Source organism: Pongo abelii, chromosome 19, assembly GCF_028885655.2.
Source record: "Pongo abelii isolate AG06213 chromosome 19, NHGRI_mPonAbe1-v2.0_pri, whole genome shotgun sequence".
NCBI lineage: Eukaryota > Metazoa > Chordata > Mammalia > Primates > Hominidae > Pongo > Pongo abelii.
The window spans coordinates 34775533-34803278 of NC_072004.2; the positions used below are offsets into that span (position 1 = coordinate 34775533).

A 27746-nucleotide genomic window follows, 5' to 3' on the forward strand; every position below is an offset into this window, starting at 1 on the left:
AGAAATAATAATATAAATAAAATTTCTTAGAACTCAGTATGTAAATATTACTCTTTGAAACTTGTGAAAGGCAGCTAAAGCAGTAAGTATAAATTTGTATTACACAATATATGGTAATTATAACAGATGGGATGAAATAAATCATCATTACAAAGATGTCAAATTCCCCAGATTAATCTGCCAAATTTTACTGTATTTGGTGGAATATCATTGTCATATCTCATTAAATGTCAATGACTTTCAACAAGATAAGAAGTTCTTGTTGATAGATTGATCATCTCCCAATAGGCAGCCTGAGTACTCCAGTTTTTCTTAGTGACTCACTGGCTACTTATTTTGGGCTGGGGATTACTATGATGAAGCTATATGGTCCTGGAAAGAAACAGATAATTATTTGAAAAACATGGTAGCATTTTATCCTGTTCAGCACTTTTCAAATTGTAATCTTTTTATATAATATCAAAACATAGCCTTCTCAAAAGTTAATGTAATATACTAAAATCCATTAAAATATCCTAATTTGGAAAACCAGACTAGTTTTAATTACCCATACAATTCTAAGGTTTATGACCTCTGAAGTAAAGTTCCACAACTGTTTTGTAATCAATCTGTAATTATTTTTGTGATGTCATAGATAGAGTAGCTGATCACCCTCCAAAATATAAAGAAACAGCTTTCAAAACATTTGTTATTATTTATCATCGCCTATGCATGTATTCATTTTATGTCACTATAACGGAATACCTGAGACTATGTAAATTATAAAGCACATAAATTTATTTCTCACCATTCTAGAGACCAGGAACTCCAAGGTGAAAGGGCTGGTAAAACTTTCAAGGGCCTTCTTGATGCATAATGCCATGGCAGAAAGCAAAAGGGTGAAGAAAGCCGGGTGCAGTGGCTCACACCTTTAATCCCAGCACTTTGTGAGGCTGAGGTGGGCAGATCAGAAGGTCAGGAGATCGAGACCATCCTGACCAAAATGGTGAATTCCCGTCTCTACTAAAAATAGAAAAATTAACTGGGTGTGGTGGCACATGCCTGTAATCCCAGAAACGGGAGGCTGAGGCAGGAAAATCACTTGAACCAGAGAGTCAGAGGATGCAGTGAGCTGATATCCTGCCACTGCACTCCAGCCTGGCGACAAGAGTGAGACTCCATCTCAAAAAAAAAAAAAAAAAAAGGGTGAAGAAAATAAATCCAAATTATTCGATGTGTCATATTTAGTCAGATCTCTTATTGCCTATATGATAAAAGAGCTGTAAGTAAAATTAAATCTAAATAAAACATGGTTTAAATAAATTTGACATTTTATTTTTCTTAAGTGAAAGTATGCCAGTATATTTAGAACAGTTCCATGAGTATAAAACCCTTACACTCTCCATAAAATTATATTCAATTACCATTTGACTGCAGTTTGTTGCTTCATAGTCTGAGAAAGGCTCTTCCACTTAAATATTGCACCTATTTTCTAGACCTGGGAAAAGTACATGGTAGTCAATTAGGTACATTTAAAAGAGTATTCTCAAAATGCTTATCCGGTGCATTTCATTTATATTTCATTGGTATAACTGTGTCTCCTAGTATTCTTAGCTACAATGGCCCTGAGAGACACATTTTTTTTCAGCTGGAAGATGGTTTTCTTTATGATAATTATGGTTATTTTACAGAAGACAAAAATGCAACTTAGGCTATTATCTGTGAATGTCACATGAATGCAGTGCATTTATTTAACATTGCTTATTTATTGGTATAGGTCCTAACCTTGTGACTTACTCCTCTATACCAAAGTGAGCAGTGAAGATGTTCTATACAAAATCTCTCCATGGGAAACATTTATATTCCTATCCTACTTTAGTAACATCCCTTTTTGGAATAAACACACTCTGCAGAGCAAAACAGAAGTCTTGCTAGAACTTTTTTTTCTTTCCCTTAAAACAATCATAGTCAATTTTAAGAGACTATGTTAGGGTTCTCTGAGTGGACTTGATGATGAAGGGCTACTAGTAATGCCTGTCTTTATACTTTGTGGATCAGATAATGTCATACTGACTGAGAAAAATAAATATTCTGGTTACATGTGTTCCATGATACTTACATTAGTACCAAGGGCTGTTGCTCGAAAAGATCAGAAAAAGAATAGAGATTCCTTCAAAAATTTGATATACAAGACAGGTGAGGTGGCTCACTCCTGTAATCCCAGCACTTTGGGAGGCTGAGGTGGGCAGATCATGAGGTCAGGAGATGGAGACCATCCTGGCCAACGTGGTGAAACCTTCTCTCCACTAAAACTACAAAAAAATTATCTGGGAGTGGTGGCGTGCCCTGTACTCCAAGCTACTTGAGAGGCTGAGGCAGGAGAATTGCTTGAACCTGGGAGGAGGAGGTTGCAGTGAGCAAAGATGGTGCAACTACACTCCAGCCTGGGTGACAGAGCAAGACTCTGCATCAAAAAAAAAAAAAAAAAATCCTATATACAATGTCTATACTCATTAATAAAATTCAAACTATTTCTCAACCATTGAATCACTTGCCCCAGTTACAAAGTCCCATATGAAAGAATCAAATGGCCAAATTTAAAGCAGAGGAACTTGCCCTGGATTTTAAGAATGTGGATTTTTTTTTTTTTTTTTTTTTTTTGAGATGGAGTGTCACTCTGTCACCCAGGCTGGAATGCAGTGGCACAATCTTGGCTCACTGCAACCTCTGCCTCCTGGGTTGACACAATTCTTTGCCTCAGCCTCTCAAGTAGCTGGGATTAGAGGTGCCTGCCACCATGCCTGGCTGATTTTTGTATTTTTAGAAGAGATGGGGTTTCGCCATTTTGTCCATTCTGGTCTTTAACTCCTGACCTCATGATCCACCCGCCTCTGCCTCCCAAAGTGCTGGGATTACAGGCGTGAGCCACTGAGCCCGGCAGAATTTTTCTAAAAATGACTTTCTTAACTCACAATATATAAGTCCCTTATCCTCATAAGTAAGTCTTATTTTCCAGATATAAGTGAAATTTCAATGTTGAAAAACAAAGGAGCATGACATATGCCAAGTATACAAGAATAGCTATCGAATTCATTCAAGATGAAATTTAGAGCAGAATATTATATAATTATTTTAAATAAAAGTAAAGGATATGACTTAGGGTGGTGGTCCATGGTACTTGATGAGTTGAGAGGTATTATTAACACTCTTCAACTGTGATAGATTTTTCAGTAGGTTAATGACCAGTTTGAAGTATTTGAAGAATTAATTTATCTTTGTAGTCTACAAGGAAAAAATTCAAGTGAAAATATTCTCACTTGAATTTTTTCAAATATGTCAAGTTAAAACTAATTTCGTACATCCAGAAATGGAATCTGCTAAGATGGTTTACAAATATTGGTGGTTAAAATGTATGTGCATCGAAAAGTACATAACTGGAAAAATTTATAGTATGTGAAAATGGAAGGTATATAAAATCTTTTGTCACTCCTTATTACCAGCATATAGTTGAAGAAAATATTTGAATCTATCATGTGAACTTCATTCATTCGTGTCTATGCAACCATTGTCAGTTCTATAAATATTTTTATGGAAAGTTGAAGAATCCTAACCTACCTGCATAATAATAAGATTATTTAGCAGTGGTAACATTTTATACTAATTATTTGGACAGATCGACATGATTGAAATTTTTCTAAAGAAGAATCACCCCAATCACTTCATTGAAAGGCTTTGAAATTAGCTTTTAGTGTAAATATTTGTAGATATTTATCAAAATTAATTCAAAAATTACAAAGCAAAATAGTGCTTATATGAAAATTGTTGACTACTATAATGTAATTTCAACAACTAGACAATAAATCATTTAGCAAAATGCCAATCTGCTGTACATTCTCTCATTTAGCAAAATGCCAATCTGCTGTACATTCTCTCTGTGCTTTCATAAGTTATAACAAAAAGGTTGTTCTTCATTCCCATGCAAATGTGCAGTAAAATGTATTTTCTCTGAGTTCAAACTACAATTTCAGGACTGGTATTTGAAAATTGATGTAGCTATAAAAGAAAGTTTAATATTTCAAAATGAATGTAATTATACAATTGAGAAACTCCTACCTAACCTTTAACTGGAAGTGACAACTCTGCAATATAATAATATAATGATATGCTAAAAGGCAAATATCAAGAGAAGAATCTAGAATACCTTCCAAATGTTTTATGTGCTCAATTAAAATAATATGCTTATGAACTGATATCAATATTTGGCGGTATCTCTGTGTTAAAAACAATATCAGGACGGGCACAGTGGCTCATTCCTGTAATCCTTGTACTTTGGGAGGCCAAGGTAGGTGGATCACCTGAGGTCAGGAGACCAGCCTGGCCAGCATGGTGTAGCCCCATCTCTACTAAAAATACAAAAATTACCTTGGTGTAGTGGTGCATGCCTGTAATCTCAGCTGTTCTGGAAGCCGAGGCAGGAGAATTACTGGAACCCGGGAGGTGGAGGCTGTAGTGAGCCGAAATTGCACCACGGTACTCCAGCCTGGGCAACAGATTGAGACTCCATGTCAAAAAAAAAAAAAAATCAAAGATAAAATATGTAAAATTTCATTATAGATGAGTATTAACAGATGAGCATTTGCAATCAATTTTGATGATAGATAAAATAAACCCTGAATCTCAATTAAGCAAAATGCTATTTCCCAGTAAAGAATTCAGTTGTTTTTATCAGTAGATTCATATTATAAGTCTAATTATTATTATGTTTTTACTTTGGTCAACAAAAATATGGAAATGTGTCTTCTTGTTTGATATATAAGCAGACATATGAGATCGTCAATTTTGCCTTTTGATCAATGAAGCCTAAAACTTTTACTATCTGATATTTTACCAAAATAGTTTGCACCCTGCTTTGTCATTGACTGTTTGTCATAAATTATCAACTCAAGTGTTCTTGAGTAGAAAAGTTTTACCTATCTTCTACTTAGGTACAAGCCACTGAGGCTCTGTAGAGTGCTTAACACCTTTGCTGATAACTTATACTCTTATCATTTCCACATTGCTCTTTGATCTTCCCTTGAAACATTCTTGTCATTCATCCTTGCCTTAGAGCCTCTGCCCTAGATAATCTGTCTAAATCTCTTGTCTTCTAAGGTCTGTCTCTTTCTCACCATTTAAATCTCATAAATAACATTAGCTCTTCAGGAAGATCTTCTCTAAGCACTATATACAATGCTGCCCATCCCACCAGACCCCATAAGTAATATCTGTATATTTAAATTATCTTCAAAATATGTAACACTATATTAATAAATGTATTCATTTATTTGTATATTTATTAAAAGTTGGTCTCCCAGTTTTCTCTATGATAGTATTTTATAAGAAAACAATGATTTTTTTTCCCATTAATGAATGACTTAAGTAGATTATACTTTGGGACTGTAGGAACTATGACATAATTTTAGCACAGTGGTTAATACATATTTAATAATGCAAAATGAATGATTAATTAGATTTTACTTGTTGCTAAAAATTTCTAGTCAGAAATAAAGGAACTAACACTTCTGTACTCATAAATTAATAAAAGTCACTTTGAATTGGCTCATAGTTTTCATTTATCATTCACTCGTCTAATTTTCCTCCCCATTTTGTTTTTTATTCTGACTTAATTCTTTTTTTTAATCAATCCTGCTCAACAAATCATATATGTGATAGGAAGTTAACAGGTTCTCACAGGTCCTGAGAATAACTTTGTACAAAAATAGATTTTTGATTTAAATTGCCTTTTACCATAGAGTCAAAATATGCTTTTGTAAATCTATAATCTGACAGTTGTGATTCTGCTCTATTTGAACTTAACTAGTTCAAGTAACACTATAACTGGTATTTTGCTTTTAATTTAGCTACCTCAGACTTGTCCTTATTTTTACTAACTATTTATCTAACCTGCCAAGACCATGACAAATGACCCCAGGGTATACTGTGATTGAATGTGAAATTTCTGCGGTGAGATGTATCCCCCTAGGCAATGTTAGGAAAGACACCAGAAACCTCTGACCCTTCAATTTAAGTCTAATTGGTTTCCCATTAATCCAGACATCCTAAAATAAAGAAGAAATGTGCCACCTTTATACATGCAGATGCATACACAGGATATGCCAATAAATGGAGCATCTAGTATTGCGCATCAGATGCAAAATAACTAGGGGGAAAAGAAAGCAAAGCACACGCTGCTTTTTAAAATAAAATGTTTTACAATATGTAGAATTGTGTTTTCTTCTTTTTTTTTTGAGATGGAATCTCGCTCTGTTGCCCAGGCTGGAGTGCAGTGGCGGGATCTCGGGTCACTGCAAGCTCCGCCTCCCGGGTTCATGCCATTCTCCTGCTTCAGCTTCCGGAGTAGCTGGGACTACAGGCACCCGACACCGCGCCCAGCTAATTTTTTGTATTTTTAGTAGAGATGGGATTTCACTGTGGTGTGATCTCCTGACCTCGTGATCCACCCGCCTCGGCCTCCCAAAGTGCTGGGATTACAGGCGTGAGCACCGCGCCCGGCCTGTAGCATTATATTTTCAAAGATGCGTGGGTATATGTCAATTCAATTAAAGAACAGAAAAATTATTTTCATAAATTATACACCTTTTAAAATGTGGTTTCATCATTGATTTTTAAAGTAAAATATATTTGGACAAATGCCTTTTCGTATGCTTTTTCTTTTTGGTTCCCAAATATATATACATTTTAGCTTTTTTATAATAATATATATATTATAAAATATATATAGTTATATATATTTTATTTTATATATAGGTATAAAAAATGAATTTATATACATTCAGCTTTATTGAGGTAGAATTGAAAAATAAAACGTACATATTTAAGGCTGAAAATGTTAGGATTTATGTAGGTGTACATTGTGAAGTGATTAGCACAAGCTAAGTAGCATAGATAGATACAGATATAGATCTTAGAATATTTTTAAAATAAAATATTGGTATTTTCAGATGTCGATTTAGAGTATTAACTAGTGTTAGGCATTTGTGTTTATTGTTTGTAAAATATTGCTTCCCTCCACAAAATTAAATCAGCTGAGACAAAACATGTAAAATTAAAATGAATTTGTGTTTGTTAGAATTTTTGCATAATTGTATTTGAGACAAAACTTACACAATATCTAATTGCATTATAAGTGAAATTAATATGTTAATGATATAATACTGGCATGATGAAATGCACACAATCTGTGCTAAGTCTTTTTTATATTTTGTTACATAAAATTATTAAGTAGTATCAACATTTGATTCTGATATTATATATTAGATAAGACAGACACTCAGGAGAATGACATGTTTCAAGTTATTTAAAATTAAATTTTATATATGGTTCTCTTAGAAGCTTTAGGAGATGCAGGACAGTTTATGAATTTTTGATTATAAAATTAAATTCAGACAGCTTGGGATCAAAACTCGTCAAGTACTAATTTATGATTTTAGGCAAACTACTTAACATTTTGTGCCACAGTTTCCTTATTTTGAAAATAACAATAATGTTTATATTGTCTTTAGTAATATTGTGAAGAATAAATGAGTTAATTAATGTATAATACATAATAAGTACTATATAATTGTCAGGATTTTTTTTTTTAGGTATTATCAGTTTAATTCTGTCATTGACAATCTTTCCTAATTCAAGGTGCTAAGATTCATACACATTAAAAAGCAATGTAATTATCAAACGATGTCTTCTAACTTGATTAAAAAATTTTGGCTTTATTCTCCTCTGAGAAATAAATGCTGTAAACAAATGACAAACTTAGATGGTGGTTGGAATTACTATCAGCTCTGACAATGAGGCACAGAACCACCTACACTGAGGAAAGCTGTCTAGATATAAAATAGGTTCAAACTAATAAAATGTAGAACCACTAGAGACAATTTCTTGCAATAAATTATGAAGATACTCTTAATGACCTCCCCACATTAAAGATTATAATTACAATGAAAAATACTAAGGTCCTTGTATACATGTATCAAAATATTGTTATGTACCCCATAAATATGTGTAATTATTACATTTCAACTAAAACTATAATTAAAAAGCAGAAATACAAAAAAAAGTTTCGTAGAAAACTCAATAATGTTATACTGTCTTCAGGGTTTTATCTAAAAAAAATCCTTTTTACTATCTATATGTGTATCAAAATCATCATTATTTACATCTTATATATATACACAATAATATTTTTAAAACAAAGGTTCATACTAATAAAATGTAGAACTACTACAGAAAAGTTCTTAAAATAAATTATAAAGGTTATTTTGACTATGTCCTTTCCAACAAGGACTATGCTTAGTGAGAAGAAAAAATACTGAGGACAATTATATTTTTCTTGTCTATATCCTGGCATATCCCCGCTGTTACTGAAGGCTGAAGTTAATAGGTTGGGGTCATCACCATTGCAATTAAGTTATTAGTTTCATATCCCATAGAGTTACTAAAAAGTGTGTTGTGGGAAAAAAATCAACAAAGACTATCTACAAATGTTGAGAATCTAAAAGTTGTTATCTTGAGAAGTCAGTGCTGTGAAAAAACAAAATAAAATACTTATAGCATGTGGTTCTCAGTCAATTACAAACCACAAGATGATAAAGGCATGCTGGTTTGCTCGGCTGGCAGTGTTGATCTGCCTTTAGAGATGAGCAGATGCTGATGTACACAGTAGTCATGACCAAGAGGACGTTAGTATTTATTCCTCTCAGCTTCAAAAACTTTATACAGGCTTGTTCCTGCTCTAGGCCACTGACCTTCCTTTTTGTATACTATTTGATTTAGAACACTTGAAACTGTAAGTTCTTTCTCTGTCCCTTTGAGATGTAAATATTTTTGCAGCCTCTTACCAGTTGAACAACCCAGGGGCATTTTCTCAACGACCTGAGCCCCATCCCTTTCAAATGTAATCATCAAGTTGAGTACCGCTATCTACCAGTTTCTATGGGAGGGTAAAACCTACATTAGTACTGGTGCCTTGAGCCAAGTTGTGAAACTACTTCCTGTCATAAAAATATTAAAATGTCCATTTTTCCTTTCAGTAAAGCCAATTAGCAAACACATGTGGCTTATGATCCTCTTACCTTACATCTTAAAAATGCTTCAGTTCTTTGTGTAGAGTAGAGCCCAGATTGAATGCTGGCCTCTCTCCACAATTGCAATACCCTTTGGATAAAGTATTCCCTGCTGTTTAACGTTGTCTAGTGAAATATTTGCCTTGACACTGCTCATTTGGGATAAAAGTTCAAATTCAAAAAAAGGCCTAATTCAAAATTTGGCCTTTTAGTAACTAGAAATGTGCCTCTGTTTATAGATGATCTATTGAGCCTCAAATTTAGGCTCATCAATACCCTCCAAAAATGGTATTCTATTCCTTTGTCTCTTTTTGCAACCTATCTTGACATAAAATTTAGAACACTCTAGAGTTACTAGACATTTAGAGCTAGTGTTATCAGAATCTATGTTTCATAAAATAAGCAATCAATTCTGAAAGTAACTTCTCTACCCAGCAATATCACCAAGGGGTCACAATTCTAGAAAACATTTACAAACATGCATTTAGGATGATAACCCTTTAGTTTTAGCCTTGTGTTTTCAAATCTCTATGCAAACGGCATAAGACTTTTTTGTAATCAGAAATTAGTCCCATATACAGCCAATATGATACAGTGAAACCATGAAATTCAGGCATACAATAAATGTAACTGTTTTTATTCTCCCTTGTAAAACATGGGTTCTGTCTCTAGATCATATATGTATGTGCTTTTCTTTTTTTCACCAATTTCAAATGTAACCTTGTTAGTTAAGATGTCTCTCCTTTCTACAAAATTATTTTGTGTTAATTCTACGTGGGTGCAGAATGTGGTGTGGTGTTTGACTTTTACGGTGCTCTGGCAACAGTTGACAACATTCTTCTCTTTCTGATGTTTTTCATATCTTCACATTGATCGAGATGGTCCTAGTGGTTAGGAACAGTGAAATCAGTCAGTCATTTATTTGTTCAACAAATATTTGTTTATTTATTCAACAAATGCTTATTAAACACCACGTCTTGCTTGGGATGGCAAAATACACAATATTTCCCTAACCTCATAGTACATACATTTTCACATTGAAAGAGAAACAATTGAAATTTTAAAAGTATGTGTATGTTTTTTGTGAGGAACAAAAAACAGGAACAGATAATTAGGAGTGTTAAGGGCTTCAATTTTAAATAGGGTAGTAAGGAAATACTTTCATAAAAATGCTGCTGACTAAAAAATGGAATGTGTTGAGGGAATGAGCCATTTTCATATTGTGAGGAAGAGCATTTTAATTCAGCAACACAATAGGTAGAACACAACAGAATAATCACAAGTTGACTGTTAGGTTCAAAGAAAGGTCTGTGAATGAATGAGAAAGAAGAAATGTGATTAGATAAATAATGAGGATGTGGTGAGAGTGCATCTCATAGGCCTGGTAAGCCATTGTGATGATTTTGAATTTCACTGTGGATGAGTTGGGAAGTCATCGGGAAGTGTTGAACATAGTAGCAACACGATGTAACATAATTTGAAGGACACTTTAGCCCTTGAATTGAGAGTATGTTCTTGGAGTCAAGTATGATACAAAAAAAAATCAATTAGAAGAAACTCACTATAATTCAGAAAAGGAACAATACAGAGTTTATCGTGATGAAAACAGCAGAGATAGAGAGAATTGTTCAAATTTCAGATATGTTGTTAGAACTCACTCTTTTTTTTTTTTGAGGAATTAGGAATTAAATTGTAATGTGAGAAGATGTTAAAACACTATGGATGACTCAAAGAGTTTGGCCTAAGTAACAGAAGGGATGTGTCACTAACTGAAATGAGAAAGAGTATAAGAAGCACACATTTTAGGGGTGAATGGAAGAATCATATTGGCATTTTGTATGCCTAGTAGGCATCTGAGAAGTGACATTAAATAGGCACCTGTGCCTGAGAGTCTGTAACTCAAAGGTGATTGCAAAGCTGAATTTATAAATTTGGGAGTTCTAAGTGTACAGATTTTACTCAAAAGTATAAAAAAAAAAAAGAAACATGTAGTAACATCACGAAAGTGACTCTAAATAGAAGAGTTTGAAACTTGGGACACTTTTTAAGATGTTCAGAGAGGAGTAGAATTAGAAATAAAGTAGAAGGAAAATCTGAAGGTAGAAACATGAAGATAATTGGAGACCAGGACAAGAGCAGTTTCTCTGGGGTAGTAGCAGCAAAAAAATGGTGGGAGTGGATTCAATGAAGTCATATATGAAAAATTAGATGCAGATAAACTATGTTTTGCGTAAATATTGCTGTAAATGAAGAAAGAGAAAAGGGTTGTGAGCATTTTGTTCTTTCCTAACGATATATGCTAATTTGTGGAATTTGAGCATTCAACTGAGGCAGAAATTAGAGAAAGACAGAAAAATAAAATTAAAAAGAGAAAGAAATAAGCTTTCTGTATTAGGCTGATCATCCCAAAGGCAGTGACAGGCAAAACCCAGACCCAGGCAAAAGTTCCAATAATGTTATCTAAGAAACCAGGGCTCAAAGGAATGTGCTCTGGAGACTCTCCCGTCACTCCCTCAACATAGGGAGAAGAAAAAACAAATTTTCCCTTCTCTTGTGATGTGAGTAAACCTACGAGTTTATGGATTTCTATTCTCTGTAACTAGTACCTTCAAGTATTCTGTTTTATCTAGGCGGCACAGTGAGGTTCATGAGAAGCCTGAGCAGGCCTGAACTACAGCCACCTGGGCACCATAGCGAAGGTTATGAGATAAGCCCGTGCAAGGCACTTGAGTAAAACCTAGGTAACAGCCATCTCAGCCACATAGCAAGATGTCATATGTAATCCTGAGTTATGCACCTGTCACAGTTTGATTAGCTGTCTTTGTTCTGCTTCGTTCTGCACACTTGCTTTTGTGCCACTACGCTTCACGCCACTGTAAGCTTGTTTCAAACTAGCCAACCCCCTTTTTGAAGTGCGTATAAAAGCCAAGACCTGTGTTTGTTCTTGGCTCAGTTTTTGGATGTTAATCTGCTGGGCCTCACTGCACTCAATAAAATTCTCCTGTCTCACCCTGTGGTCTCTCCAGTCCTTCATTCCCACAACAAAGCAAGATAGTCAAAACATATATGTGCTTTCCTGGAGTTTCTAATGGAGGACATACAATAGCAAGTAATGACAGAGAGACAGAAAATAATCATTAGTTCAAATTAGCTAATACATCAAACTGTGACAAATGTTTTTGCACTATTTACTGGTACAACTAGCAAACATTTTTTGAGAATATTTACAGCTGACAGATTAATATCTATTAAATTATAAAAACATGTGTGAGTGTATTGGTGTGTATTTTCGTTGTAATGAAAAGCAGTAGAAACACACAAATTAGCTCAGTGGTTAACTCTAAAAGGGCGGCAGGGGTATTGCCTCTATGATGAGTATAAAGGACCTTCAATGGTATAAATAATACTGCATTTATTGAATTACTGACAGGTTGATATTATCCATTTTACTAAGTATTATTGCTTGCATATATGCTGTTGTTATTTGTACTCACAAAAGATTTATAATTTGTATTCTTAAAATTAAGGAGTAAAAGAATATTTTTAAAATTAATGATGATATACGAACTGTATAAGAAAGGTAGCCATGATTAATTGAACAGAAACACTGCCTGTGCTCTTATCTCACTAATAGTTAGACTAGAAGTTGGACTACTACTGAAGGACACTCATTTATAGCTAAGATAGCTAATCTTGCTCACTTTTACATCCTTATTTTCTTTCCTGAAGCACAGTCTTTTATTCAAAATATAAAAAAGGAAAAGTAGCTCTTTCATCATCATGCATTCTGAAAATATACCTTTATGAAGGCATAAATATGGATTTGACCTAAATATTTTATTTAATAAAATATCTTAAGAAGGAAAAAACATATTTCAAAAGACTTTGAACAGTGAACAACCCACTTGGAGTTTGCTAGAGACAATAGCATGTAACTTTTAGAGCGTGTAAACTCTAAAATGTATATAAAGGAAGAGATAAAGGATTTACATCAATAGAGGTAAACTATATTATTTAACATGAGATTTTAATTCATTAAAATGTAAACATTTTCAAACATATTAATGCATAAAACAAACTCAAATTCTTGAAAAATTGATGGGAGTTGCAAAAACTTTCTCCAGATTTCATGACATATTTGAGTCCTAATATTAGGAAATGCAATTTTGCAACCAAAAAAACCTGAGTTTTTGAATTCTATTGTATTTCCAAAACATACAAAGAAGCTGAAATAGTCAAAACCATAAAGAATTTTGAAATCTGGGTTTAAATATGACAGTGGATAGTTATATGAATATCTCAACTGCAAAGCCAGTCAGACTTTAGCTACAATTTAAGCAAAAATAAATTTCAGAAGTAAAATATACTTTGGACATGGCTTATTCAAATATCTGTATGTAAGGGAAGACAATTAGTCTCATAAACTTTTAGTTTAAGTAAGCTGGAGTACACTGTGCTTATTTAAAGTTTGTGATAATACTTATTGTGTTTAATATTCACAGTATATCAGGATTTCTGTGGACCATAGAATTCTTCAAAGAACAGTTAAGTTTCAAGATGAATACCTGTGTCTAGCCACTATCACCTGGATATTTCTGCCTTGTTTACACTAACAATCTTAAGCTTCAAGGAAATATCCTAATGAGAGATCATGCTGTGACAATCTGTTAGCTAAGCTACTCCATGCAGACCAATTTCATTATTTTAAATGTATGTACCCCTGCCTATGAATTCATGATTTCCATTTTATTCCTGTCTAATCAAGCTTGTGTATATACCCGTGAAAAGGGAACCCAGATGCCTCAAAATGATCTTATCCTGATTTCAGCTTTGCATTGTAAAACTTTTCCTTGGCTTTTCATTTGAAATTCAATTTGCTGATAAACATCTTGGACATCTTTTTTACACCAAAGTTAGTAAAGCTTCTTTTAACAATGTGCAGCACTGATAGCTTTTGTCCATTCTCCTTTATTTGATGCATTCAAAAAATTATGGGTTCATTTTCTTATATCTCTCTACTACAAACAGATCAGCAAAGAAAAGGAAACATAGCATATATTCTAACCTAATTTTAGCCAAAAATTCCTCATAAAGACTATCAGCATGTTTTTTATTTTATCTTTAAAAAACTGTGATTTTAAAATAACTTTCTGAGCATTTAGGATCTAGAGAAGAGTCAAAAAATATATGACAAATAATTAATTTTGCCCAACATCTAAACTAGTGGTACTCAATGTTTTTGGCAGAAACTCATACTAAGAAATGCAGTTTACATACCAATCTAGTTCACACATAAACATATCTACAATACCACTTCCCTAGAATATAGCAAAACTGATTGTTTCATTTCATGGTAACTGGCTCTAACCAGCTAAAGCTGTCATGAATTTGAGTGACCTGAATGAACACTTATTTATTACAACAAACTAAAGAGCCTTTCCTGATGAATGGACAGTGCAGACATATAAACTCATTTCACTTAATTTGGTGTTTTAGTTTTGGCTCTTAGCGTAACTATTGTGAATTCCCTTTTTTTAATCACTTAAGGAACCCTGATTATACGCTGCAGAGACTTAGTAAATTTCTTAACTCTTGAGTGTTCCCTTGCCTGGCAAGTTAATAGACTCGGCAGCTTTGTAATTATTATTACAGGTAGTAGTATGATTAGTTGTAGTCATAGTCGTAGTCGTAGTCATAGTCATAGTAGTACTTAGCCCTGGTCTTATTTTGTCAGACATTTTAGGAGATCCACCAAAATTGCCTTGTCGGCCTCGCTTAGTGGTGCTGGTGTTGCCAGCCTTAAGACCGGAAACAACATTCTTACCTGTGCCTTTTGGTCCTCTGTTTTGGTCTTCAGGTACAATTGCGGCGGTGACTAACTAAGATTTGATTCTTCTTGGAGACCCCCTTAAATTTATTACATTTACCAGGACAGTTTGAGGAACTGTAGCTTTGAGTTACCATAGCTCATGACTTATATATGAAATTTTTTTTTTTTTTTTTTAAGTCAGAGTCTTGCTCTGCTGCCAGGCTGGAGTGCAGTGGCAGGATCTCAGCTCACTGCAACCTCCGCCTCCCGGGTTCAAGCGATTCCCCTGCCTCAGCCTCCCGAGTGGCTGGGACTACAGGCGCCTGCCACCACACCTGGCTAATTTTTTGTATTTTAGTAGAGACGGAGTTTCACCATGTTGGCCAGAATGGTCTCCATCTCCTGATCTTGTGATCTGCCTGCCTCAGCCTCCTGAAGTGCTGGGATTATAGGCCTGAGCCACTGTGCCCGGCCAATATGATTTTGACCATCAGTCATCTGTCACTGAGCTTTCAGTCTTATTTTGTTCCTTATTTTTCGGTGATTGCTTCGGAAAAGAGAATCAGTTGCTCTCTTTTCTGGTGCTTTCCTAATTCTATATTTTAGCTGTCACAGATAACATTTCGGTCTGTTATGTGGTTAACATAGGAACTACAGTGTCAAACCGTTATTACCTTGTACCCTCACTCTCCTGTGGGGACTTTTTAATTTGACAACAGTCGGCCTTTTAAATTGCTTTTAAAGTCTGTCATTACATATGCATAGTCCAGGAATATCTAGCCCAGGTCTACATAAAAGTAAGTAGAAAAAAAACAATGAAACTTATTACAAAGTCTCTTAAATTTCATGGTAACTCTAATGCTAATCGGTTTACTGAAACTTACAAATACATAATTTTAAAATAGCACAAATTTCACAGGATTTTTTAAAATTAATTACTAATGCTTAAAATGTCTAGCTGGCTTCTTCTAAGAAAAACTGCCTGGTTTGTCTTTAATTATGGAAACAATATCTTTTTTTTTAATAAAAAGGAAACTTTAGCTGCATTAAAGGTTAGCACTTTGGTTACTTATCTCTTAGGAGATAATAAAAAATGCAAGTCATTCAGTGACTAAAAATTGTTCAATAGTTGTAAAAAGGTATTAAATTTCCATAAATATAACTAGCCAAAGTAAATCTTAATTTATTCTTAGGAAATAATTGTCACTTCAAATTTGCTGCAAATTGGATGAGGCTAAAGAAATACTGTAAAAAAAACATTTTTTTCTTACAAATTCTGGTATCTAATATGTTATCTTGTTCTTTTTAAGGCTTTATTGAGATATAATTGATATAAAAATAACTGCACATTTTAATGTATACATTTTGATGAATTACTGTCTTTTGTGTTTGCATGCTGCATGCTCACACGTCTGAATGTGTGTGTGTGGGCATGGCGAAAGCACATAAAATGAAATCTATCCTCTTAAACTTTGGAGTGCTAAATGTTATATTGTTAACTATAAATCTAATGTTGAATAGCAGATCTCTAAAACATTTTCATCTTGGGTAACCAAAACTTTATATCAATTGAGCAACAAGTCTCCATTTCCCTATTCACCCATTCCCTGGCAGCCACCGTTCTACTCTCTGCTTCTTTGAGTTTGACTGTTTTAGATATCCTGTATAGATGGAATCATGCAACATATGTCTTTCTCTGACAGGCTTATTTCACTTTTCATAAAGTCCTCTACTTTCATCCATGTTTTCACAAAAGATAACATTTTCGTCTTTTTAAATACTGAACAATATTCCATTGTTCGGTGACATATCACATCTTCTTTGCCTTCTTTTTTGTCAGTGGACATTTAGGTTGTTTCTATATTTTGACGATTGTAAATAATGCTGTAGTATACATGGGAGAGCAGCTCCCTCTCAGAGATTACTTTCATTGTGCTGATGGTTTCACAAGTGTATGCATATTTTCAAACTCATCAAATTGTATACACTGAATATGTGAAGGCTTTTGTATATCAGTTACACCTCAATAAAGGTGTTTAAAAAAACAAATAATTTGTTTGATTCAAGGCAGGTATAATTTGCCACACAAGTTAAGCTGTTGAGTTTGTCATACTTTTTCTATTACTGTAATATTCTGCTAAAATTATTACAACTACAGTTTTCATAAGGTTCATCCAGAGAAGTTTATTTTCTCATCAGCCCAACATTAGTCACATTGGTAATTACTTCTTCCAGGCTCAAACTTTTCAGCAACCAATGTTTTTAGCTAAAAAAATCTTTACTTAAAATAAGCATCATTTTATAGCATATGACTGTTATTACCTTATTTCTTATATGACATGAATATCATAGTTATAAAATGTATTCTTTCTATAAAGCCAGAAAGCTTAAAATATTGACAATGGTTCCATGTCACATGAAATCACTAACAACATATTTGCACTCAACTAATTAAGAAAAAAATGTCCTTGAACTGTTTGAACTAGTTTTAATTGTCCTGCTGTCAATGTAGAATTATTTGGTTAAAACAACTCTCAATTTCCTCAGATAACTACAAAAACCATAGATTGTGCTCTTTATAACTTGCATATGTATGCACCAAGATATATTGTATCAGAATATTGATTGTGGAGATAAATAAGTCTACTATCTTAACAGAGTTTATATGCTGTGTTGAGATTTTCATAAGTCTATAATGGTAGTATTTCACATGATCTATGAACATGCCTGTTGAAGTATAAAACTTTCAGGCTGTATCAGAGATATTTGTATCCGCTGATTCCTGAGAAGTTTTCTTTACTGGCCTTGATACTCCTATATTTGAATACTGCATTGAAGCTCTATGACAGAAGCAATCATAGCAAAGGAAGCCATATGTTGTCCCTGCGATACAGGTTCAACAAAATTTCTTGCACATTTTTCTTGCAAGAGTACTGAACAACAGAATCACTTTATTCACAATTCCAAAACAGAATTTATGTATCACAATATATTCTATACTATCTAGTCTCCTGTTTTTATTTGGATGAATGTTCCAAAGTAAGTGTTGAGAGAAAAGTTTTCATGTATGTTGCATGTTGCTGTTTGTCTCATATTAAGAGCCTTAGAAAATAGAAGGGATGTCTCTTGCCAGAATGAAGGGTAGATATGCTTCCTACCCATTATAAGAGATCCACATTCCCTAAAGCTCAGCTTCTCTCTGAACACAACTCACTGTGTGTGCTGGCTTCTACCTGAGCCCATATGTTTCTCCCCATTGGATTCTGGGGCAAGGGAAAGTAACCCATATGTATCTCCCCATTGGACTCTGGGGCAAGGGAAAGTGACAGGAATGTACATATGCTTTTACTGCTTTTGCAGCATTATCAGTAATAATGTCCTTTGTCTCTCACCTAGAAATATTTTATCTTCTCCCATTGTCCATGAAATTGTGGCAAGCTAAGTTGTTAACTTGTAAGTAGATTAAATATTTAACCCTTTGAAATCCTTGATTGTAGGTTAAGAAGACTCCATGTAAAATTAATAAGGAAGCCAATTGGTTTTCCAAAATATGACACACCTGCCCACAGGATCTTTTTTTAATGATTCAGCCATGTACAAATGAAAGAATATGATTAATTGTTGCTGTGATCAGGGTATTATTAACAGTTTTAGTAGAGTAACTATTTTATGGATCATGCATTAAAGTGAAATTGAAGGTATATGGATAAACAAAACATACCACTAAAAATCTAAACCCAAGATGTAAGTATTGACCAAAAATATCTGATCATATATTGTTCCTTGTATCATTACTCTACAACAGAGATTAAGGAAAGGACCATAATAAAATTGTTGCTTACTTTGAACATACAACCTATAGTGGCAATTCCCTATGAAATATCAAAAATGATTATTGTGTTTATCACTGATGTAATTAGTCAGTTGAAGCTTGTGAAGGCCCATGACTACTGAATATCCCCAAGATTACAAACCCTTACTGGACACAAGGTGAAGACTTTCTCCTGATCAATGAAGAGTGAAATTCATTTTATCCACCTATCCTCTTTGATTTCTATCCTCTCCAGGATACTAATTTTTAATGCTTAATAAGTGCAACATTCATGAACTCTCACTTTCTAGCACTTAAAAACTGACTTTTTGCCTTCTGCAGATGACTTGGTAATTTTTTAAATGGTGCATGTACTCTTTCATGGAGTTAGTAGAACTCAGCATTGTAAAAATGTTTAACTCTGGTTTTGTGTTAATTCATCAATAGAATATATCTGAAAATAAATTCATGAATCAATTATATCCTTACTATTACGATACAGTCTAATATTTATAACTTATTAAATGTTATCATTTTAAAGAATACTGATGATGAGCCTTAGTTGAGTTCATGAACTATTAATAGATTGTGGTTTGCATTTTGAAAAACATATTGATATTAGTTCCTTGTCACTTGTATTTATTATGCAATTTATTGGGTCAGACTGATATTTGAATCTCTGCCCCAACACTTAGTAGCTTTGTTACCTTAAAAAGCATACTTAACAACCTTAGCCTGTGTGATTATATGTAAAACATGCTCATAATAATAGCTACCACTTAAGTTTTTTTAAGAATCATATGAGAAAATTTGTAAAGTATGTAATACAGTGCCTAGAACTTACAGTTCTCAATAAGTATTTTACCATGATTATGATCATGTAATTATCATGAGTGATATTAATATAATTGTAATAAGTGAGAATCAATTTTTGAAATTACTGTATTAAACAGTGCCATTAATTAAAAAGGATATTTTTTGGCATATGAAATAACACTCACATACCAAAAATGTTAATTTGTAAAGATTTAAGTGAGTCATGTAATGGATTTGTTCTTTGGTAATTTTAAGAGAATTAAATAAATTTACCTACATCTAGAAGGTTTGTCTAAGTGTATATTCAAATCTCTTACTGTACCACTGGGACCATACAATGTTCTCTTATTTTGTAGAATTATTAAGCAATATAATGTAAACGAAAGAATCCTGCTTCCTTTGACATTCTTTAAACCTTAATAAGGGGTTGCCTTGTTATGGTAATAATATGAGATATGTTAAATTATTCTCTTATAAAATTTTTATTCTCAAGGATCTTATATCTGTTATAAGGAATAAAATCTATGTTGTTCCCAATGCAGCTTTTTATCTGTGAAGGTCTGATATTTGATGAAGTTTCTAGTAAAGCTGCACACTGGAGTATTTTTATTTAAGTTTGTAATGGTAAGAACATTTAGATTAGATCAGTAAAGTCATACGGAATTATTTGTAAAACTTATTGACATTAGATAAGATGTTAAATAGATTTAATAATCTATAATATATTCAAGAAGGACAAATCAAACAGCTTACTATAAAGCCAGTTGCAAATGTGCAGAATTTGATTAAATTACATCAGCCAATGGAACTCTGATCCATTTATATACATGTCCCAGGTGGAAAGTTCCAATGGGTGACTAAGGTAGCCTGGATTTTAAGACAAGATGTATTGAAATCAACTTTACATCTATACTTCCAGACTCTGATCTTTTAAGAAAATATGGTATCAACCAATGACATGGAGAGCTGCATATGTGTTTTTCTTCTACAATCAACGTGTGAACAATGCTCTTTCCTTTCATTATATTAAGTAAACTAATATTGTACATAATTTTATTGAAGGAGGAAATAAGCAACTTTGGAATTTTACATAGAGGCAATATTGAAAATTAAACCACAATTAGATTATCTACATTTAAAGCATATAAATTGTTCAGAATGTAACTCAACTATTCTAATTTGGGAAATAAATTGTTGACAAATAATGCGTGCACTTTCAGCAATATTTTCAAACAGAAACATGTTTTATATAATCACAGATATATTTAATTAATATTGGTTATTATAAAGTTTTGGTTATTTTAATGTTTGCAACTCTGAATGAGAAGAAACTAGCTTTGATATTTTAATTTATCCATTACAACCACAAGTGAATCCTCAAACCCCACGTTATTTTTTTGTTTACTTTTGTTGATCTACTTGAAAGCATCATACCATTGTTTTTTTAATGCTTAAGACTGCTTAGTGAATTTGAGAGCCTTCAATTATTTTAATTATCTAAAAATCTCTAAAGTTTTCACATTTTTCTTATTTATTTTGTAGTCTCAGGTAAATAGAATGTTTTTTCATCGTGAATTCAGAGTCCCATGGATTGTTATCCACGGATAAGATAAAAATCTTATTTTTATCATGGATTCAGAGAATCAGGACATTCAGCTATGCTCATTATTGTTGTTTGTATAAAAGCAACTGACTCTCTAAGATATCCTTATTACATCATCATTTTACCTATTTTTATTTCTTAAAAATAATATTTGTTAATTTAGTGCATTGCATGCATTCTTAATGTGCTTTATAAAAGCCTAGATAATATTTTAATCTTTAACAATGAAGTGAGGATAACTTTATTCACTCAGCAATAAAGTAAAAAAATTCGAAATATTTGTTAAGATCTACTAACAGCAAAAATTGCTAAGAACTTGAAAATACTTTCAACTAATGTTTATTACAATTAATGTAACTGTTTCCACTCAGATATATGAGATCCTCCTGAAAGTTATAAAATGAAGAGCTTTTATAAGCTTTTGATGTTGGGTAAATTTGGTCCTAGGCAACTGTTCTAATATTTTAACATTTTAAATATTTCAATACGTGGTTCCTGAATTTTTAGGATATAAAACATCATTTAAAAATAATCAGTAATAAAATATTTAGCAAATTTGTTTTAAGAGATTTTAAGAAGCACAGTTTGTCCTTTTTTTTTCCCTCTGTATATTGTACCCAAAGTCAAAATGAAAGCCTCCCACTAAGATAGAAACAAGACAAAGATGCCCACTTTCATCATTGCTATTCAACATTATATTGGAAGTTCTAGACAGAGCAAGTTGGCAAGGACAATAAATAAAAGGTCCCCCAATTTAAAAGGAAAAAATAAGGATATATCTATTCACATATGACATGTTCTTTTATGTAGAAAAATCTCTCAAAATCCACAAGAAAGTTACTAAGAAACAAATTCAGCCCAATTGCCAGGTGCAAAATCAACATACAAAAGTTCAATGTATTTCTACACACTTGCAATGAACAATTTGCAAAGGGAATTTAAATAGTAATTCAATTTACAATATCATTCAAAACATTAAAATACTTTAGAACAAATTTAACCAAGAAACTTAAATAGATTAACAAACATTTTAATATACACTGAAAAATATAAAGCACTGATGAAAAAAACTAAACACTTACTTAAATAGAAAGGCAGCCCATGTTCTTGGGGTCAAAGACTTAATATTTTGAGACATCAGTACCACATAGAGTTATCTACAAATTCAAGCCAATCCATATCAAAATTGCAACAGCCTTTTTTTTTTTTTTGCAGAAATGCAAAAAGCTGATCCTTAAGTTATGTGAAATTGCAAGCGGATCCAAATGGTCAAAACAATTTTGAGAAAGAACAAATTTAGAGGACTCACAATTTCTAACTTTTAAAAATTATTACAAAGAAGCCCTAATAAAAACCCTTTGGGATTGGTATAAGGACAGTTATATAGATCAATTCAATATTTGAGTCAGAAATAAATTTATGTGTCTATTAGCAGCCGATTTCTGAAAAGGGTGACAAGTCTATAATAGAAAAGCAGCATCTTCATCAAAAGGTGTTGGACCAACTGGACTTCCACATTGAGAAGAATGAAGCTGGTTCCCTACTTCACACCATATAAAACATTAACTCATAATGAATCAATGACATAAATGTAAGAGTTAACATAAAAAACCTTTTAGAAGAAAACATAGGCATAAAGCTACTTGGGAGGCTGAGGCAGGGGAATGGCACGAACCCAGGAGGTGGAGCTTTCATTGAGCCGAGATCAGATCGCACCACTGTACTCCAGCCCCGGGGACAGAGCAAGACTCCGTTTCACAAAAAAAAAAAAAAAAAGAATTCTATTTTTTTTAATTGTTATTGTGGTTAAATATGTATAAAATAAAATTTCCTATTTTACCTTCTTCTCAATGTATAATACACAAGCATGCATAATACAGCAGCAACGTATAATACAAAAGCAATGTATAACAGGACAGATTGCATCCAAATGCGGAAGTATGTATATAAATTTGCAAGTCAAATATATATATTTGACTTTACAAAATTAAAATATTTTATTTTTTAAAGGATGTGATCAAGAAACTGAAAAAGTAAAGCTACAGATTGGGATAAAATATCTCTAAAATACATATCTTACGGAAACTAAATACCTAAGATATAAAGAACTCCTAAAACTCAACAAAATAACATACGACCCAATATATAAAATGACCCAAGGACTTGATAAACATCTATACAAAGAAGATATACAAATAAGCACATGCAAACATGTCCAATATTATTAGTCTTTAGGGAAATCTAAACCATAAGATACTACTTTATACCTACTAGGATAGCTATAATAAAAGAAAATAACACGTGTTGGCAAGGATGTGCAGGAATTAGAACAATTGCACCTTGCTGGCAGAAATGTAAAATGGTGCAGTCACTGTTGAAAAGAGTTTTACGGTCTCTCAGAAAGCTACACAGAGAATTACCATATAACCCAAACAATTTTAGACTTTGTTATATACCCCCCAAAACTGGAAACAAAGTTTCACATACTTGTATGTCACTGCTTATTGTGGCATTATTCACAGAGCCAAAAGATGAAAACAATCCAGGTGTTCATCAACGAATGAATGGACAAAAGGTGATGTATACATATAGTAGAATATTATTCAGCCAGAAAATGGAATGAAGTTCTGATGTATTGCCATAACAGGTATAACCTAGAAAACATTATACCAAATGAAAAAAGCCAGACATAAAAGGACAAATATTTTCTGACACACTTGTGTAAAATATCTAGAACAAGTAAAATTATAGAGAAAGAAAGAGGTTAGAGGTTCTCAGGGGCTGAGGGAAGAGAGAATGGAAAGTTATTGTTTTTTTATGAAGTTCTATTTGGGTGATGAAAAAAGTTTTAAAAATAGGTAATGATTATGGTTTCACAACATTGTGAATGCAACTCATGCTTCTGAATTATGCATTGAGAAGAAAGTAAAATAGAAAATTTTATTTTATATGTATTTAACCACAATAACAATTTTAAAATAGAATTCTTAAAGAAATCCTAAATCTGTGTAATGTTCACAATAATTGATGCTTAATGAACACATACATGAGTCTCTTGAAAGACAGAATTAACATTCAATTAAACTTTCCTACTTTATAGCAGTGTAGTATCTTCTTTGAAATTATTTATATTGGCATTTATTACTAAATAAAAGTGTATATTACTTGTAACTGATAAGCATTATTATAAGTTGGGGAAATAGAAGGTAAAACAGGATTATATGTCTCAGGAAGCTTCAAAGGAAGAAAATAAATAGAGTGGAAAGAAGGACAGAGAGAGAAAAGAGAATTGATAGAATAATTTTCTTGAGAGACAAGAAAATATGTAATTCAATACAAAGATTAGATAGCAGAAGAAACAGCTACTTTATTATAACAGAACAGATTGCATCCAAATGTAAAAGTATGTATATAAATTTGATATTCAGAGAAAATGACTACATGTCTAATAGAAAAGATAGAAATAGATTTTGAAGTGTATGAACAATCTTTGAAAGATTTGAAATAGAATGAAGATTAGTTGACCAGATATCTTGCCTAGAATTGAAGTGATGAGGGATTATTTCAATTTTGGGATGATCATTTTGTAGTAGGAATAATGTGTCCTGATATTTTATGTAGACAGAAATCAGATAGCTTTTTCTTCAGATAGTATAATGGAAAGAAAAAAAAGCACGGGCCTTTAGAATAATGTAAAAAATCTTATTGAACTATGAGCCATGGAATATAAGCCGAAAAAAGAATCATACTAAGAAGAGGATTTTTGAAATTGGGGATAACCTATGGCTTAATAAATTCAGGCTTCTGATAAAATCAGAGTAGGAGTATTTGAACAAATAAGCTGTAAGGTGGAAAGTAAAGGAGTTAAGGAATTGAATATTTGCATGATTGATTTTCCAGCTAAAATAATGATGGGTATAAAAAAGATATGTCCTTGGAATAGGTATCTGAAATGATGGTGAGGAATAGTTATTAGAAACAAGAAGTTCAAGAACAGAGGTATGGTATTGGATGCATCATTCACTAGAAGTTTTCCACAAAGATTGTAAAATAAATTAAGGTTGAGAAAAAGTCTGTGGGCCTGTTGCCAAAGTTTTAAATTTGACAACGGGGGCCTCAATATTGAATTTCAAAGATGATAACCTCAGGTAAAGGAAAAAATTGTGAAAACTGAAGTATAAGATCTTAAAATGAGTATAATTTTTTTATTTAATTTTTCTTGTGAGGGAAGGAAATAAATAGTAATGTACAATTGCTTAAGTCTTTTTTACTCTATACCAATTATAACAGAATTCAGGTCACAGACTTTTTGTTTTTCTGTCTCTCTGTCACTGTCTCACTCTCTGTCTCTTTCTCTATATATACACACATACATGGAAAGCAATCTTATCTATATATTCCACATATATATATGAAATTCAATATATATTAGTCTGCTTTAGTTTCTCCTAAAGCTGGGAAATACAATTGCAATATATATAATGCTAAATATGAGAATTATAGTCATCCTCCATCTTTTTTTTTTTTTTAATTTATGAAGTATTTATTGATCATTCCTGTGTGTTTCTCGGAGAGGGGGATATGTCAGGGTCATAGGATAATAGTGGAGAGAAGGTCAGGAGATAAACACATGAACAAAGGTCTCTGGTTTTCCTAGGCAGAGGTCCCTGTGGCCTTCTGCAGTGTTTGTGTCCCTGGGTACTTGAGATTAGGGAGTGGTGATGACTCTTAAAGAGCATGCTGCCTTCAAGCACCTGTTTAACAAAGCACATCTCGCACCGCCCTTAATCCATTTAACCCTGAGTTGACACAGCACATGTTTCAGAGAGCACGGGGCTGGGGGCAAGGTCATAGATCAACAGCATCCCAAGGCAGAACTTCTCCTAGTCAGAACAAAATGGAGTCTCCTATGCCCACCTCTTTCTACACAGACACAGCAACAATCTGATCTCTCCTTCCTTTCCCCACACTTCCCCCTCTTCTCTTCAACAAAACCGCCATTGTCCTCATGGCCTGCTCCCGATGGTCGCTGTCTCTTCGGAGCTGTTGGGTACATCTCCCAGACGGGGCGGCAGGGCAGAGGCGCTCCTCACCTCCCAGACAGGGTGGCCGGGCAGAGGCGCGCCTCACCTCCCAGACAGGGCGGTCGGGCAGAGGCGCTCCTCACCTCCCAGACAGGGCGGCTGGGCAGAAGCGCTCCTCACTTCCCAGAGGGGGCAGCCGGGCAGAGGCGCTCCTCACTTCCCAGACTGGGCAGCCGGGCAGAGGCGCTCCTCACCTCCTAGACTGGGCAGCCAGGCAGAGGCGCTCCTCACTTCCCAGACGGTGTGGCGGCTGGGCAGAGGCGCTCCTCACTTCCCAGATGGGGCAGCCAGGCAGAGGCGCTCCTCACTTCCTCCCAGACGGGGTGGCGGCCGGGCAGAGGCACTCCTCACCTCCCAGACGGGGCGGCCGGGCAGAGGCGCTCCTCCCTTCCCAGACGGAGTGGCCAGGCAGAGGCACTCCTCACTTCCCATACGGGGTGGCGGCCAGGCAGAGGCGCTCCTCACTTCCCAGATGGGGCAGCCGGGAAGAGGCGCTCCTCACTTCCTCCCAGACGGGGTGGCGGCCACGCAGAGGCACTCCTCACCTCCCAGACGGGGCGGCCGGGCAGAAGTGCCCCTCATCTCCCAGAAGGGGCAGCCGGGCAGAGGTGCTCCTCACTTCCTCCCAGACGGGGTGACAGCCGGGCAGAGGCACTCCTCACCTCCCAGACGGGGTGGCCAGGCAGAGGCACTCCTCACTTCCCATACGGGGTGGCGGCCGGGCAGAGGAGCTCCTCACTTCCCAGATGGGGCAGCCGGACAGAGGCGCTCCTCACTTCCTCCCAGACGGGGTGGCGGCCAGGCAGAGGCGCTCCTCACCTCCCAGACGGGGCGGATGGGCAGAGGTGCTCCTCATCTCCCAGACGGGGCAGCCGGGCAGAGGTGCTCCTCACTTCCTCCCAGACGGGGTGGCAGCCGGGCAGAGGCACTCCTCACCTCCCAGACGGGGCGGCCGGGCAGAGGCTCTCCTCACTTCCCATACGGGGTGGCGGCCGGGCAGAGGCGCTCCTCACTTCCTCCCAGACGGGGTGGCGGCCAGGCAGAGGCGCTCCTCACTTCCCAGACAGGGTGGCCGGGCAGAGGCACTCCTCACTTCCCAGGCGGGGTGGCCAGGCAGAGGCACTCCTCACCTCCCAGACGGGGTGGCCAGGCAGAGGCACTCCTCACTTCCCATACGGGGTGGCGGCCGGGCAGAGGAGCTCCTCACTTCCCAGATGGGGCAGCCGGGCAGAGGCGCTCCTCACTTCCTCCCAGACGGGGTGGCGGCCAGGCAGAGGCGCTCCTCACTTCCCAGACGGGGTGGCCGGGCAGAGGCGCTCCTCACTTCCCAGGCGGGGTGGCCAGGCAGAGGCACTCCTCACCTCCCAGACGGGGTGGCCAGGCAGAGGCACTCCTCACTTCCCATACGGGGTGGCGGCCGGGCAGAGGAGCTCCTCACTTCCCAGATGGGGCAGCCGGGCAGAGGCGCTCCTCACTTCCTCCCAGACGGGGTGGCGGCCAGGCAGAGGCGCTCCTCACCTCCCAG

At 35.1% G+C, this 27746-nt stretch overlaps 1 long non-coding RNA gene across 1 annotated transcript in view; it reads right to left on the reverse strand.

Annotated features, from left to right (window-relative positions):
* Window positions 1–9720: 9720 nt before the first annotated feature.
* Window positions 9721–27746, reverse strand: part of LOC129051306 (uncharacterized) — a 37138-nt gene continuing 19112 nt past the window's right edge. The window contains exon 3 of the long non-coding RNA XR_010138368.1: window positions 9721–9982. This is a non-coding gene — a long non-coding RNA (uncharacterized LOC129051306). The remainder of the gene's footprint in view (window positions 9983–27746) is intronic.